The sequence below is a fragment of the Psammomys obesus genome, unplaced genomic scaffold, assembly GCF_907164565.1.
Source record: "Psammomys obesus unplaced genomic scaffold, mPsaObe1.curated_primary_1811, whole genome shotgun sequence".
Taxonomy (NCBI): Eukaryota; Metazoa; Chordata; class Mammalia; order Rodentia; family Muridae; genus Psammomys; species Psammomys obesus.
In genome coordinates, this window is record NW_026596057.1 from 920,253 (window position 1) to 938,137 (window position 17,885).

The 17,885-nt window shown below is 46.2% G+C and overlaps 1 protein-coding gene and 1 pseudogene across 1 annotated transcript in view; both read left to right on the forward strand.

Moving 5' to 3' along the window:
- Positions 1-17,885, forward strand: part of Ddr2 (discoidin domain receptor tyrosine kinase 2) — a 127,732-nt gene that overhangs the window by 49,693 nt on the left and 60,154 nt on the right. The gene's annotated exons all lie outside the window — the stretch shown is intronic.
- Positions 11,764-11,881, forward strand: LOC129689528 (small nucleolar RNA SNORA17; annotated as a pseudogene).

The window sequence follows — 17,885 nt, forward strand, 5'->3', positions numbered from 1 at the left end:
TCCTGCAACTGTATTCATAGGACCTTAGTTCACACTCATCATTCTTGTTGATTACAGACATGTGTTTAGCTTAACCAATTTTAGCCTCTGTATTCCTAGGGATATTGTGAACCTGCCTGCAGTAAGTTTAATTTTGCGTTACTAATATGTTCCACACACAGCAGGGGTCTTGGCTATGGGCAGAAGAGAGCTCCTGGCTGGGCAGGAAGTGGTGGGGTAGAGCCAGAAGAAAGCAAGGTTGTCAGGCTTGGGATAGCTTTGGCTCTCTGGCTGTCACTGTCTTCGGTCTCTGTGTATCCCCTGAAGACAGACATACACCTTTCTCAGGTCCTTTAATGCTGTGCTGGGGGTGGCAAGGGGAAAAGGAAGGCAAGGTGTGACATAAACCAGGAACACCAGCAAAGTTTTGCTCTTCTGTGTGTGCTCAGTGGCCTCATCTTTAGCAACAGTTGTGGCCACGATGGCAGTGAAATCCCACTGCTTTGGTTTGTCTGGTTGGCCCATGCTGCTTTTTAGATTCATTCCCAGAAAATGTTGAGAACTTGCTTGTTAATTCCAGGAGTGACTGTGATAGATTAGGACATCAGAGGTTGAGCTTAGACATCTTCATCAGTCACTCTCCAACATATTTTATTTTATTTTATTTTATTTCCAGTCTTTTTTTTTAAATTACATTTTATTCACTTTGTATCCCCCCCATAAACTCCTCCCTCCTCCCCTCCCACTCCCACCCTCCCTCCCCTTTCTCCATGAATGCCTCTCCCCAAGTCCGCTGATAGGGGAGGTCTGCCTCTCCTTCCGTCTGATCCTAGTCCATCAGATCTCATCAGGAGTGGCTGCATTGTCTTCTTCTGTGGCCTGGTAAGGCTGCTCCCCCCTCAGGAGGAGGTGATCAAAGAGCAGGCCAATCAGTTCATGTCAGAGACAGTTTATCTCACTGAACCTGCAGCTCACTGTTGGGCTAGACTGGCTGGCCAGTGAGCCCTCTGCTCACATCTGCCTGTATCCACCTTCCAGGACTGGGGCTACTGATGTTTACCACTGACTTGTGCTCTGTTATGACTGAGATCTCTGGTGGAGATGAAGGAGGTGGCTGATGACCAGAAACAGTGGAGAGTGCCTTAACCTACCATGGGAGTGGGGGCAGGGTTGTATCCCGAGACCCTGACTTCAGGAGTTAGGGCCTGAGAACTGGATCTCACAATGGACAGGAAGGGCTCCAGGCAGCACACAGCGTATTAATGGGCTAATGGGGTGCATCACTCTGTGGGTGCCCTGTCTGTAGTTAGGTTAGTGGTGATCAGATTTAGCTAACCATTTGGTGTTTTCATCCACAGCCTTTTGAAACTGCAGCCCAGTTCACCAAGTTTCCAGGCCAGCTCAGTCCAAAGATGTTTGTTTTGGAAACCTAGAGTAAGAGTGACTCAGTGACTGACTTCTGCTTAGTGGATGTGAAGGCCTGGGGGGCAGTCCATAGAGCCTTTGCTGTGGGACAGGGTCTCAGTGGCTTTTAGTCAAGGGAGTACCTGAGCCTATCTTAAGGCCCCATTAGAGAAGTTTCTGTGTGCAAAGGACAGTGGTTAACACAGAAATTCACAACTGATTAGAGAGTAGAGAGTAAGTATCAATAGAGCCGTCACCCACAAATGAGACATTATGGCCATCCTGGCTCAGAGACCGTCTCCAAAGAGGGGACGGAAAGATTGTAGGAGCCAGAAGTTAAGAAGGACAGGAGTGAAACAGCACATTAGGGTCATGATAGGACCTCTGCACTCGTGAACTCACAGTACCTCATTGCTCACATGAGACCAAGCCAGTCAGTGTTTTAGCATGGAGACTCACAAACTCCTACCTTTGGCTGAGAAGCTATGGACAGTTGATGGCTTCAGACGGAGAGAGAACCAGTTTTCTTTAAGGGTGTGGCCCCTGGTTGGTTGACCCGTGCTCCATGGGGTGACCCCACAGCCGGGAGTATGTGGGTAGCATGGATTGGACTTGGTGGATTATTAAAGAAAATAAAAAGAGGACAGGAAGTTGGGAGGGGTAGGGTTATGAGAGTTGGATTTGTTGGGAGACTTAGGGGAAGAAAAAGAGGTGATTATAATCAAAATACAATGCATGAAATTTTGAAATAATTAATAAAATATTCTATTAAAAATGAAACAACTGAGATTAGATATTTTTAGAGTGGAAATACCAGCATATACCAACGGCTACAACCTTGTGTTCTGTTCAATGTGACACTTCTTTTCTGTTTTTTTTTGTTTTGTTTTGTTTTTTGTCTTTCTTTCCTCTCCATTTGTGTGGATGGGGACACCTTTTCCACCCAATGTAAGTGATATGCCAATCATAACTAGCCTGTTTTCTGGGAACCTCCTAAGTGCTTGCACATGTTAACTCACTGTTGTGGACACCATGCGTGGTAAATCCAATTGTTGTATTTTATTGATATGGCAACGGAGACACAACTAGGGTTAAATATCTGCCTTAAAGTAAACAAAAGGATCAGGCAAGATTTGAAGGCAGCTCCAACCTCTCAGCTCTTAACCACAAACAACACTGGCTCCGTAAACTCTCCAAGTTTATTGATTTTAGGCTCTGTTAGCTGAAGAACATTTACACACTATCTCCATTAAAGAAAATTTGTGTGGGTTTTTAATCTGCCTGTAAGGGGAAGACTGCTATGAGTCACAGAGGAAGGGCACAGGGTGCGTCAGTACACGGGAGTCCCAAAGCTGTCCTGGGCTGAACTGGGTTGTGCTATGCCAGAACTCTGCCTGGAGGCGGCCCAGGAAAGTACCAAGGGTGGAGGGGTAACAAGAGAGTGATCTACTCCCAGTGGGCCCCTCGACACCTGCTTGACCATCTTAGCTTGGTTGGCTCTGGATGATGTAGCCTTATGCCGGTGGGTTGCAATGCTGTAAGTTGTTTCCACTGATTTCTAAGACCCAGGCCCCGAGATTCCCCTCGGATGCTCTCCAGATAACAGCCTCCACTTTTGATGTGTGGCCCAAGCTCCATAATTCAAGCTGGTTGTCACAGGACTGTATTCCAGTAACTAGTGTTGGCTTTGATGGTTATTTGTGCATCTCTTCAGTTCAGGGTCAGTGCTGCATGTGGATGGGGACTGTGACTCTGGCTCCAGTGGTGATGTGGTCTGTGAAGATAACCAATCCCAAGACAGCTCTACTCTCCATCACGCAGCTGGAGTTATGGAAACTCATGTGACCTTGCATGGCTGTTTATTATGCTGGAGATGGCTAACGTTTGCACTTTTAGCAAATTGCCAGTGTTTCTTCCTTGCCATGACCATGTGGGGTTACTGCAAGTTACAAGTCTCATTTACAGCCCAAACAGCACAAGTGGAGAGGGAGAGTCACTTGTATTGGATCAGATAGGAAACAAAGAGAAGAGTTAGAGTTTAAGCAGAAGGACTTAAGGTTTGGGCTCTGTGATCTAAAGAGTGTCTTATTGCTCTTAGGTTACTTATGTTTTTGGTAGACTTTGGTTTTTTATTTGAAGTTGATAGGCTACTAGAAAAAAAATACAGTATCATTTATAAATAATACTCCAAACTTTGTCCTCAGATTAATTTTTCAAAGGGTTTGACAAGGACACAAGTCACAAGACACAGGATGTAGTTTCATCTTGTTGTGTGTTGTGACTATTGCCAAGCAGCCAGATTATCATGGTCCGCATCTTATGGAAGAAGAAACTGAAGTTCAAGGATGTTATGAAAGCTACTTCCACCCTCACAGACAGCAAGTGGGGACCTGTTTTAGGCAGTCTAGCTCCAGACCCCATCTTTCGAATTACCCATTCTTCTCTCCAGTGGGTAGATCCTGTGCTTGTGTTTAGGACATACAGGCCAACTCCTCCAGAGGCAGACTCCTGCCTCTTCATTCATTTTTTTTCAATGGCTGCTTATAGCAGACCTACTGTGTGCTGGAGCTTGTTAGTGCTAGCAATCAACTGGCAATTCATGGCTATTCGGTCTGTGTTCTTCCAGTCCCATAGTAGGAAAATAGATGCGTAGTTCTCATCCTTTTTGAACCCCGTGCCTGTCTTGTTTGTAAACATACTTACAAACATAGTTTATGCCTTCCTTAATGCTCTCTTAAATTTTCAAGTAAGTGGCTTATGATGACTAAAAATAAAATGAAGACAATTACAATGTTGAGTTATTTTTGTTTGAGTCACACAGGCCCTCATTTTTCTTCTTTAGGAGATTCTTCTCCTCCATTGCTTTCCATCACAGCCTGCATTCTTTTGGTTAAGAAGCATTGGGTGGTACTCTCCCTCTAAAACAAAGGGATCTGCAGTTAGAGCATTAAGTGCTTTGAGATGCTGGCATTGTGTCTGTTTAATTTATATTCATTCTCTCACTCAGTTCTGGCTTTGGGGATTGCACAGCAAATAAAGCTTTGCTCATTTCTTTTACTGAGAACCTCATCCCCCAACCCCCCTGTGGGGCATTGGTGATGGGAATCATGTGCCTTAGAGCCATCTGACATTTCTCCATCCTGTTTAGGGAGGCAGCAGCAAGGGACATGCCCAGGAATTTGACACAGCAGGCCCACGGGCTCCTTGCTCAGGGCCTTGTGAGTTAGATATACTTTTGGCTCTAGAAAATGGCTGTGCTGTTTTTATTCTAGATCTTCATGGGAAAGGTTGCTTCATAGACCTCTTAGGGACAGCAGATGGCTTAAAAATATCTCTGGAGGTCTGGGCCCGGAAGGATGGGATTCTCACATACTGCTTTGCATTTATTTGTGTATAACTCCATGATGTTCTTGAAAATCTTCTTGTAAAGTGTCAGGAGCCAGTCACTGTGTATAATAAATGGGCAGGACACACTGACTGTACTACAGGAGAGGAAAACAGGGACCTCATGATTATCACTAGAAGAATTATTTACTTGGGCTCTTAGCTTTTCTTAAAGATTGTTTTTGTTATTTTTTTAATTATGTGTGTGGTCGTGTGCTCATGCCCGGACCTGCACCCATGCATGCACATTGGGGAATGGGCTTGTGGCATCTAGAGAAGGCGTTGGATCCCCTGGAGCTGAAGTAGGGCATGACCTTAACTGCTGAGCAATCACTTTTTCAACAAACACCGAGATAGGCACTATGTTCTGTGATAGGCATCAAGAGATGGGTAAGATCTGGAGGGTGTGCTGGCAAATGTTCAAGAGCAGTCCTATGGAAGAGGTAGTCAGCCCTGATGTGTAGCTTCTGACAAATCTACTGTGCAAATACTCTTACCATGGCTGAACTGAACTGCCATCAGAGTTTCTGAATATATGAGAACCATCTCTTAGGGGCCAGTAAAATCTGGTTCTAAACCTTTTGCCAATGTCTGCTTTCAGAGATTAGTGAAGAGAGAGAAAGGTTCTCCAAGGCACAGTGTCTCAGTTACGTGGTGAGCAGACCAAGCCGAGATGGTAAGGAAGACGTCTAGGGAGTTGGAGACTGTGACCTTTCCAACAGCCTCTCTGCCTTCAAGCCAACAGAAAAGGTCTTGGACTGCCTTTAAGGTTCTCGGCAGACTAGCTGCATCCCACCCACCTAGGTTTGTTCCCATGCTTGCTGATACAAACCTTCTACCGTAGCCAACCCAGGATGCTGTTCCCAGCCCCGAGGACAAATCCTTCCCTCCATGCCAGGGGTTCCTCATTCAGAAGGTGATTTCCCTCCACTTCCATCTCCCTGCTTTATTCACCCTTCCTATGCACACAGTCCCAACTCACCGACAACACTGTCATGAAGGGAAGAGTAACACGGTGGGCTGCGTTCAAGCAAAGAAATTAGGCTCATCAAGTTACTGTTAGGAAAGGCAAGCCGCGTAACCGGGGGAGGTATTGAGGTACTTCCAGGCAAAACGGGCTTGAGTTCAGAATAACAGACGACTCTCCCAACCTAATAGGCAAAAGTGAGGGAGAACGCAGAGCAGTGGAATAATAACAAACACTGTCAATAAGAGTGAAAATTGGTGCACTCCTTCCATAAACATTCTGGCAGTATTTATTAAAATTGTGCATGTGTATACTAATTGCTTCCTTAGGTAGATATTAAAAAATATCACACATGTGCTACCTAAAGGTTTGTACTAGAATGCTCATGCATAAGACTCCAAATTGGAAACAGGCATGTGTTGATCTATAACGGAGAGTAAGTTATGGACTATTTACAAGGTGGAATGCCATACCTGTGCAGAAGCGGTGTCGTTCTGTAGAATATGAATGTATGTCATAGATACAATTGTGAGTCAAAGGGGCCAAACTCAACCGAATACAAGTAGAAAATGTTGTGTGTAAAGTTTGTATATAATATATACATATATGTATATCAATATATACACACATATATACCCATATACATATTCTCTTGGGGGGGGTCCTGGGGATCACTCTCAGGTAGTGAGGCTTGGGGTGAGGACCTTTACCAGCTAAACTTCCTCCTCAGCCTGAAATCTGAAAGCTTTAGATAGCAACGTACTAGTTTGAAAGTATCAGATTTGGGGACATGTTGTATTTTGGACAAATTTGGCTTAGGGGTGGTCAGCCAGTAATGTCTGCCTATGCACATATTCCAAAGTCTGAAACACTCCGCTCTGCAGCACGCTGGGTAAAGGACAGCGTGCTGCACCCGCTGAGCCATGTGTGTAGGACTTGTGTCGTTTTCTATACATCGTATACGTCAAAGAACTTATAAATAAAAGGGTCGGAGTCTCATGAGTGCTTTCTCTTGTGATGGTTCCTATAAGTGTATTTATTAAATGTGTTCTGAGAGCGACTATATGCCAGGAACTACTTCAAGGTCCTGATGATGGAGCAGCAAAAACTAGGAGAAGTTATTGCCCTCAAGGAGCTTGCATTCTCATGACTAAGAAATACACAGAAAAACAGGTTCTGAAAAATGCTCAAGTAATATTAGAGGGTGAGAGACAGGAGGAAAATGGGAAAGAGGTGGGAGTCAGAACACCAGTCCAGTTAGGCTTTATTTTGAATAAGAAGATTGAAGAAAACCTCTGCTAAGGTAGGAGTTGAGTAGGAACCTGAATGAAGTCAGAGACAGACAGACACACACACACACACACACATACAGAGAGAGAGAGAGAGAGAGAGAGAGAGCCCTCTAATGTGGGGAAGAACATTCCAAGCAGAGAGAACTGTAAACACAAAGACCCGGTGTATGACTTCTAGCCTCACTCTTGACATCTCTGTCTCTCCATCTCCTTCACCTTCATATTCAAACCAAACCACCGCCCATTTTGTTTTCCATTAACCTTTCCACTTTCCCTCCATCACTCACTACCCTGGCCTGTCTGGGCAATGACTACTTAACTCTGCCCCTCCTCCTCAGATTTGAAGTCATCTGACCATGCCGCTCCTCTGCTGGAAGGACTGCGGTGACTTCCTGATACAGGCGCCATGATCTCCACACCTGTCTGCCGTCACTTCTGCCTGCTTGTGCTTCACACTCCAAGGCAAAGTCACATGGAAACGATTCTCTTCCTCTCATTTTGCCCAAGCCCCTAAACTGCCGAGTCCAGGGACACCAGGCTGCCTCTACTTCCCTGCCTGCTCATTGTGACATTACTTTTACTCCATAGGGCTCACCTTGGGTGTTGTTTTCATCTGGGAAGCTCTTCTCACAGGTCTGAAGTTGCTCAGATGTTCCGTGGGCTGGCAGCATTTCCCCGTCGTTACCTCCTTATGCCAATCTTCAAATGGATTTATTATGGGGCCTCCCTCTCTACTCTAACGAGCCGGACAGGCAGTAACAGCATCAGTTTGTATTCTTGGTACTTAGCACAGATACTGGCCCTGAGAAATTGCTCACTAACTATTAAATAAATGTATATTGAACTGTATCTTTACATTTTGGTAAGAGCCTGGAAATCTCTTCATTAGTAGCTGATAGGAATATCTTACAGTCGAAACAACCTTTTATTAATTCACAAAAGCTAGACAATTCTTATGCCTTTCTTTTATCCCTGGTGGTTGTGTGTTCCCTAAATTTTCAAGCAAATAAATTACCCCCCCACACACACAGTTACATGCAAAATTTTAGTTTACAGAACTTTGTACCTGTGAGAAATAATTCAAGCCTAGAGATCTTCATGTCCTGCTCTGCCTCCGGGACAATGTTGTTCTGTGACTCGTTTCTAGAACTAAGACCTCATTTTTAGAAAAAGTATTCTGAAAGCTCATTAGTTTTGTCAAGTTTTTGTGGACAGTGGACATTCCTTCTAATTTCTTACTGTCCCTTCATATAGAAATGGACACTTTTCACATTCCAGAGAATGGCAGAGGCCAGAGAACGGGAGAAAAAAAGTCTTTGTATTGAGTGAGAAAATGGAAGAGAGTTAAGCAGGGGATGATCGCAGTATTGTAGAGCTGACATGAAAGTCTTTGGAAGTTTACATCAGCAAGTTTAATTGGCGAGTTGTAAAGATGTAAGCATCAGGTACTCTGCTTATAGCTACCGTTTACTGAGCATCTGCTACACTCTAGATGTCAGACTGCTTGAAGTGGACTATATTATTTAATTCTAACAATCGTCATTTGGGATCCATGTCATCACTCCATCTTACAGATCAGTGAAGGCTTACAGAGTCGGAATGATTTGTCCTGTGTCATGCAGCAGGTCAGTGGTAGCACCAAGCTAATGAACCTAGTGTTTCTGGCTTGAAATGTGTCAAGGTAATTGTCATTTGGTTCTCCGTCTCTCATATTGAAAACATATGGGTGAGTTCATTCTGGAGCTATGTGCATCTTTTTTTTCTGGTTATCACTGTAGATCACTGATAACGTCATGCGTTCATTGTCCTCCAGTGCTGTTTAGAGGGTCAGGGAGAAGGGAAAAATGAAGTCCATGAGCCTCGCAGAGCATGTGACCCAAAGGGGTCACAGAAACAGCATCATTCACCTCAGACAACGCTAGCATAGCCTTCGCCTAGCAGAACTTCACTACTGAAGCACCAGGAAATGTGGGTGGGGTAGTACCACGCTCTGGGGAAATAATGATCCCGTAGAGGAACTGAGCAGGAACATCTGGCTACCCTTCCCCGCCGTCCCGCTAAGGCCTCTGGGCTCCAAGCTCAGGCTGAGGGTGTGTTTGCTTGGCTGTGACTCTCCCTTCAGCTTCTCTTTCTGGGTGTCTGATTTCATGAAGCGACCCTGCCACAGAGCTCAGGGATTGTGCTTGCTTCATTCCGAGCCTCTGGTTTTCATTGCTGCCTCCCTAGCCAGAGTTGGGCAAGGGTATGAAAAACAACACTGATTGGATTCACATTTGGTGGAGATGATGGCTGGACAGGCAACTCACCAATCCCCTGTGCCAAATGAAGCTGATAGATACATTCTCCTGTTGGGGGCTTGGACACAGCCTTCTTAAGAGAGGTCCCTCCCCCTTCCCTTTACCCGCACCCCTGCTGTTTGCCTAGCTCTTTCTGCTGAAACCCAATGGAGCTATGTACCTTCAAGACTCTTTCGCTGCCCCTGCTCCTCACTCAGCCACTCCTGTCCCCTCTGTGATGGAAAGCCCCGACCTGTGCTAGATTTCTGTTTGGGGTTGGAGATTCTCCTCTCAATCGCTGAGCCCACACGTCAGTACTGCTGTGGCCACGCAGTGGCCATTGCCCTGCCATGCTGGATTCCTTTCCTTGCACCTCCCCACCTTCTCTGTGGATCTTCCGTTCTCATTCAAGATCAATGTTAAGACAGCTAATCAATCACTTTCATTGAATTCTAGGAAGTCTTTAAAAAACGGTCTCTAATCAAGGTTTTTGCAAGGAGCTCAATATAGAAGAAAGAACAGATTTGTGACAACTTTCCTCGTTTTTTTTTTTTTCCTTCTTTTCTTCATGGATTGGAATTACCAGCTAGAATATGTATTTCTTAGAGAGGGTGGAATTCATTTGAAAAAGAGCCAAAACCTGCCCCCAGCAGTTTAGAGAACAGCCTTAATAGGGGGCTTAACTGGTCTCCTAGAAAGGTCATAAAATCCAGGTCCTAAGTACTCCTTAGTAGGCAAAACTGAAACCCTTGGGTCTCCCAAGGGCATATGCTGACAATGGAAATGTCCCTCACTTCTCACGAATGTAGGCTTAGATCTGCTTGGGAAAATAAATCCCGCTAAGAGATTTAGTTTGACAGCTCTGCATGCTAACACGGACTGCTTCTTATTAGAGCAGAGGAGGATGGTCTCTTTTTTTTTTTTTTTTTTTTTTGCTTTTGGTGTATTTGTTTCTTCTGCCAAGGTGTGTTGTAAAGTTAGGATTGTTTAATATGTATGAGCCTCTGCCATGTACAAGAGAGAATCAGAATGCATCTGCTGTGAAATGAGATTGGTTCCAGTCATTTAAACAGCTCCAGTTGTAATAATGGTAGGCAAGGATTGATGCCAAGCCCTGTTTTAAGGATTAACTCGTTTAGTCCTGAGGCTGGTCCCCCCAGACAGTACTGCCATTGGCGTTCCACTTCTAGATGAGAAAACTTAAGCATGAGCATTCACTGTCTTGCTTACAATCACACGGTCAAGGCCAGAGTCGAAACAGAAGAGGCAGCAGCTTGTTCTAAAGCACACATCTCAAGATTGTGACAGGGTTGTTGTAGGCTATGATGGGCTGGGCTTGTCCATGCCAACCCTGAGGGCCTCTCCTCATTAATAATAGTGACAACAACTACCAATTAAAGACATCCCCTTTGAGACTGAAAATTCAGAGAATCTGCTGGTTTGTTAATCGCTGATGTTTGTCATTTGTCTGCTGGTTTATCTGTCTAAGACTTGTCCTTCTTAGGACATTGCTGATGAAATAGGATGGTGGCATCAGCTAAGGAGAGAACTGAGAAGGGAGGAGAGTTGGAAGGCAGAAGGATCAAGTGGCAGAGATTGGTGGGATGAGGTGTTCAAAAAGAACAGCCGAGGAATCTGAGTCTCAGAAGTCTAGGTAGCTGCTCTGCTAAGTCCTGAGGGGCTGGTCCTCTGCTGGAGCTCTGTGCGCACTTGAAGCTAGCCAGGCGTCAGAGATGGCATTGTTGATGGCCTCTTAATTCTGCCTTTTTTCTGGATATTACTCCTCCTTCCAAGCATCACTAATGTAAGAAACAAGCTTTTCTCTGTTCCAAAGACCTGATTCTATTAGTTGCCCTCTTAGGTTTTGAAGACTACAGAAATTTTGCTGTTGATGAATTGTGTGAGGGTGGACTGCGGTTCTGTGACATGGTCTCTGCAAACCGTTCGCCTGGCTGTTATAGACCACCATGCTGTTCTCCATAGTTTGTTAGAATGTATTTCTCTTAAGTTCCTTTCAACTTCCTTTCTGCAAAATTCACTAATTATTCCTACAAACGCCATCAGTTTTGTGAAGGTAAAAATCCAGCTTTAAGCCAGGACAGTTAGCAATGGCCTGCTTTCCTATCTACTTAAGAGGCTGAGGCAAGAGGGTCAAAAGTTCAAAGGCTGTCTGGGAAGAGGGGCAGACTGGGTCACTCAATGAGGTACAGTCTGAAAATGAAGCATAATGAAAAACTCTTGTGGATGTTCAAGGGTGGTATGCTTGCCTAGCCTAAACAAAGGCCTCTGCTTAATGCCCAGTACTGGAGAGAGAGAGAGAGAGAGAGAGGCAGAGAGAGACAGAGACAGAGACAGACAAAGTCAGACTTATGTTTAGTTTCATAATCCACACATAAAAAGATGAGAGTCCAAAGTGAATAAATTGTAAATAATAATAATAATAAATAAAAGATGAGAGTCCCCTGCCCCTAGAAGCCTTGTAGGTGTGGCTGCTGTGTCAATAGGTGGTACGCAGAGAGACTATGTCTAAGCTCAGTGTTGTGCCCTATGAACATATGGATGATTAGTAGCCTAACATTTCTTGAAAACAGCAAGCCTGAGAAGAACAACAGCCTGATGTCAGAGGGCTCGGACAGGCAGCTAGGCTGAGATGACCACTAGTCTAATGCCACGCACAGGCCCTGATGACTCCCCAGATCAGGAACAAGCCGGAAAATAGAGGAACCCTGTCTGGGACGGAGGGCCTTGGCCGAGGTGAGCCCAATACAGATGACCTGGCAGAAGGTCAAGGAGTGAGTCCGAGATGGCTACCAGACCGGAGCCATGGGGCCTGGACAGGGAGCTGGCCTGAGATGACCACCAGTTGGGTGCCTTGCAGACCTGGGGTGGGGGGGGGCAGACCATGCCAGCGATGACCCCTCCCCAGCACCGTAATGCAAAAGTTGGGCATAGCACTTCTGAGACAACCCTAGACGCTCAGAGACCCTGGGAGCCTCTAATGGACACAGGTAAGTGCTAAAGAAACAGAAAAGAAAGAGAAACAGAAGGGTATGAGTACAATGAAGAGAGATAGAATTGGAGACTTGAGGTAGTGAGAAATAGCTTGATGTGAGTAGCCAGTGATGCCATCTGGAACCATGGTGGGGTCCTGGCCTAGGCTACCACCAAGGTAGGGGGAGGCATGTCAGGGCCTATGGCCCTAAGCAGCAGGGTTCAGTTACACTAAAGGCCAGGCTGATGTCTGGGCTGCCACCCCAGAATCTGTTGATATCTGAGGGCTGTGTGGAAGTAGTCCCACCCCTCAACCGGACATCATGGGAGAGCTGGCCCTGGAGACAGGAGAGCTGTCTCCTCATTTAGCTGCAGGCCCTGTGTCTCACCTGAGCAGCACAGTAGAGCTGACCCTGGTGGCTGCGGTTCAGGCATGTTGGCCCCAAAGGCGTGAGTGTGGGGAAGAGCTGGCCCTGCCATTTGTCTAATGTGTGTTGACATGGGCGAGGGAGAAATATCAACCCTCCACCCTCACTGCCACATATAGTAGGCAAGAGAGCTGGCCCTAAGTTCACGAGAGTGGGAGAGCTGGCTCTGTCCCTCACCTGCTGCAGCACTAGGGAGAGCAGGCCCTACGCCTCATCTGGGCAGCACTGCTGGCCCTGGATGGGAGGTTTGCAGGTGATTTGTCCCTGAGACTAGGAGAGCAGGAGAGCAGGCCCTGCCTTCTGTCTGCTGGTCAGTAGTGAGGATGAGGGAGAAATGCCCTCCTTTCCTTCCTTGTCCCTCACCAGCTATGGCAGGCAGGAGATCTGGCACATACAGCTCATGCCTTCACGTTGCTTAGAGCTGGGGTTAAGGGCAGAGAAGGAAACTGTATGCCTTGCAACTAGAGTAATGTTTTCTATAGCTGATCACTCAGTATGGGGTGGTGAAAAGAAGCCAGAGACACACTGAGCAGTGTGGATTTGTGTTTCAGTAGCATTCAGCACCCTAATGAATCATTTAGGACTGAGGGGGATGAGATGAGGCACAGAAAACAATCCTGAGAGACAGAGGCAGAGTACCAGTGTGTTTGCGGATGAACCCAGGGAGGAGGCAGGAGTCATAGCTCAGAGCACGGCCCATCCTTTACATTGTTAAATGACATCATTACAGATGGCTCCTTTTCACCAACCTCACATGGTGGAGCAGGTGAGGGGAGCTTTATGGGGTCTTGTTTTTAGCTTCTTTATTAAGTTTTTCAGACAAGGTATCACAATGTAGTCCAGGCTGTCCCTCCGTCTCACAGCAACCATCCTTTTAACCTCCCCAGTGCTGGGATCACAGCTGTGCATCACCGTCCTTAGTTCCGGAGTCTTTTGAAAGAGGAGTAAAAGAGAACTATCTTTTATAAAGGCAACAAAATAGATCTGTCTGTTGGGGGGGTACTACGCATTCCAATACACTCACACAGCAGGGCTAGCATTTCACTCTGAATCTTAGAGTCACACCAGCATTCAGTACTGTCTATGAGATCCCTGAAGAGCGAGTTAACAGGATGATCTATTGCGATCTCTCAGTGGTGAACCAAATGGCATAGTCTTAGCTTTTGCTTTTAGGTCGGCCACGGCTCCCTGAAGACATGCCCCGAAACACAGCTGGGGGAGAGAGCAAATCTCCAATTCCAGCGCTTTCTGCAGGCTTGCCCCTCTCTTTTGTTTGACTAAAGCCTTTTCTGCTTTGAAGATGCCTCCAGGACCCAGAGGGAGCCCCTAGTTCACTATGTTTCTATGGAGATCTTTGGCTGGACTCTTACTGTCTCTCCCAGAGGTGAGAGGCCGTGGTTCCCGCAGCCTCAGGCTTGGCACCAGCTCCTCCCTCGTGAGTTCATATCTCCAATCTGACTCCAGCCAGCACCTCCTTTCTGTCCCAGAGTGACCTTGCAGGCCTCCCAACAGCCTTTCCCATTGTTGATTTTCGTTCCAGACAGGAGCCAATGGGTTTCAGAAAGGGACTGTGTGGGCACCTCTCACCATCTCCACTCTGGCCTGGGTCTGTGGACTGGGCCAGGAGTTCCCATGAAGCCAGGCTATCCTGGAGCTTTGCAATGCTCTTATTGCTGTCAGACAGCCTGCGCCTGGGTTGGAGAGGAAACACATGGCTCCTGGGTTGGGGATGGCTCTGCTAAGCTATAGTGGGACCTATACAGTGTTTGAAACCATGATTCATAGAATGCAGAGTATCAGCAATCTTTGTCAGAGATGCTGGGTTTTTTTGTTTGTTCTTGTTTTGTTTTTGCAATGGACTGTGGGTAATGCAGATCCTCATAACTGGTCAAAGTGATGAGAATAAGTGACTGTTGAGTGCCCATCCCTAAATGGAACATCTATATGAAGACACTCTTCACTCTGGGCTTGGGGAACATCAGAGAAGGAGCTGATAGGATGTAAGAGTTGGAGGACGGAGGGAGTGCTATGAAATGCTGTCCCATGGATATGCATGGCTGTTACACTCATGAACTCACAGGAACTGTGGTTATCGCACAAAACCTGCACTAGAGCAAGTCAGTCAGCATTCCAGCATGAATGGCGGAGGGACTTGTGAGGCTCCACGCACAGCTGCAGTTGATGGCTTACAGGGGTATCTTTTGGGAGGGTTATGGACACTGACAGTTTGCACATGTCACAGTGGAAGGCCCCTCCCCCCCACCCCCCACAGCCACAGCCACATGCATGCGTGGAGTACTAATTTGAATCCATGGCTATAAAAACAGAAGAAGACATTAAGGTGGAAGAGGAGACAGGGAGGACGGGAGAAGGGGGTTGGTGGACTTAGGATGGATATAATATATATTGTAATATTTTATACGTGTATAAAAATGCTACAAATAAGTTAAAGTATTACTTAAAAATTTAGAGCATTGGGGCTGAGAGGCAGCTTGGAATTAATTCCTGCATTCTCATTTACCCCAAGTGCTTCAATGGAGAGGGGGCTGAGCCCTTTAAGGGAGCTGCATCCCTTGCCCAGACTCTAGGGGGATCTGTGATAGAGCTGGAGCTAGAATTCGTGGCCCACAGGTGAGTTTGCTGTCCTCACTGGTCCAGGATCCTTCAGGGGCTCTGAATCAAATGAAGAAAATGTATACAAAGCCAAGCACACAGCCTGGTATCTAGAAAATGCTCCATTAATGTTTATCATTACTCAAAAACAAAAACAACCTTAGAAGAGCAAGATATTCATGTCCCTGAGAAGTTTCGGGAAGTAGTTGTGGAGGGGCTCCTGGGAAGGTTTCCTCTCTCCCAAGTGTGAGGGTGGATACTGTTGTCCCCTGGGACCTCAGCTTGGACAGTCAGTGGGAGCACCTATGTGCGAATTCTTTATCTCAGCGTGGTGGCTGGGGGTCCAGGGCAGCAGCCCTAGGGAAGAGACCAGGTGGCCTTTAGGATATAGTCTCATGAGCATCACCCCCCGCCCCCTTTTCATTTTGCTAGAAATGTGACTCAGTTAAGTTTCTATTGAAGGGAGGACAATTAGGCACTAGCACTAAATGAGAATGTTAAAAAACAATCTGTGGAGACACTTTAAAACTACCATAGACATTTTCCTACTAACTGTTCTGGTTTTCAAACAAACAACAAACAGAACTTAAATAACTTGTGTGTGGCTCCGCGTTTTCGGAAGGAGGATCAGGTAGCTGGGCCAGGAGAGGTGGTGTTACAGAGAATGACTGCTGGACTAGATAATTAGAAGTCTGACAGTGACTCTGATCCCCTGGAGAAAGGTCATATAACTGGAAAGCACTGGGAAAGACAAGGTCTCGGGACTCTTAGAGCTTTCGCTGTTGTGTGGTTTTGAGGACTAGCAAGTTTCTCTGGCACCTTCCAAGCTCTCATTCCACCACACGTCATGCTGACCCTCCTGTGCCCCAAGCTTTGGAGAGACAGCCCTCATGAGCTCATGCTTTGGAGGGCTGAGGAGCTGGGATAGGGGTTGGGCGGAGAAAGAAAACAACAAAGGCTGGGTAGGAAGGAGATTCACACATGGAAGCATATTTGGAAGTCAGAAGTATGCGTGTGTGTGTGTGTGTGTGTGTGTGTGTGTGTGTGTGTGTGTGTGTCTTGGGGCCACTCTGAATGAAGATCCAGGGCCTACTGAGGCTCAGCAGGGGGAAGCTCTAAGGTCTTGGTAAGCCAAGGGTTATTCCATTGTGTGTGGTGCTGAGCACGTCTGTGTGTTTGGAAGAATCTCTACTTTTGCTTTGTATTTATTCTGTCTACCTCTTCCTCCCAGAAGCCTTATGACAACAGTTAGACTTAGCATCCCAATGGAAGGTAATAAACAAGTGGAAATGGGTGGATAATGGTACATGGTGTATGGTTGGTGACCAGCATGTGCCCAGGAAGAGGAGAATCTTCTGCAACAGTGAATTTAATCTTTACGGTCCCTGTTCTGAGAAGGGAATGAAGTGAAGAAAGCTATCTGAATTGCTCTTTCCTTCAACTACTTTCCAAATACTCGCTGTCTCCATTTTACAGATGAAAAGAAGGAAACAGACTCTTCCTCTGACAAAGGCAGAAGCTGTTCCATGCAAGTAGAGCGGGTCACCCCAGCTCAACGGGCTCACTTCTTGAGTCCTTAGGCATGTATTGGACCACTCTGGGAGTTTGGCTCAGCATTGAGGGCAAAGTATAGAGGGGGCAAAAAAGGCCAGGAGACCCAGGGGGAAGTTGGGAGTGAGGAAGACTTCGTTATGTCCTCAGGAATCAAGACGATCATGAAACTGTGTGGGAGGTTCTGTTATTTGTGTGTATGTGTGTCTGGGGACCTCTTACCCAAACCAAAGTCATTTCTGCATATTTGCCTGCTGAATATGAAACACCCCAAAGATTAATTTTCATATTTATTAGATTTGAAATGGAAGTGACTCGGCAGAGAGAGAGAGAGAGAGAGAGAGAGAGAGAGAGAGAACAAAACAAGTTTTGAATGGCCTCCAACGTCCTCTGAATTAAATATGTGAATGTGTATTTCTCTTCCCCAAAGCCTGATCTTCCACACAGGTACACTTAGGTACCACATGGTTATATCTGTACACACGTGCCTGTGCCAGCTTGACCCAAGTCCTTTTATTTCATTTCCATCCATATCTTGGCCTTTCCAGGGACCGGGGCAGAGCTGGTTGTCCAGGAGGGCACTTCCTCTGTGGTCCCTGACACAAGCTTCATCAAGGGCCTCAAAGGAAACCTATAGACACTGCTTCTTCACCGAAGCCAGTAACACCTCAGGTTTTCCTTAGCTATCGGGTCTGGGATGATGGACAATCTGGGAAGAAGGTCCCCCTGCTACACAGGACATGCTCTGATTGTAACATAAGCCACAGACCTGAAAAGCTGGCTATAAACTGGATTTGGGTGCATTGACTCTTATGTTGGATGCACTGAAAGGATTTGCTGTTTAAAGATGCATAGTCCTGGATCCTTTAGCTGTGTTGGCTGCTCACTCAGTGGTTTACAACTTTGATAAGTAGATGGAGCACTTTTAAAACACCAAGTGTTATTTCAAATGTACTATGTGGGATTTGTTATTCAAAACCATGCAGCAGAGTTCTTTTGA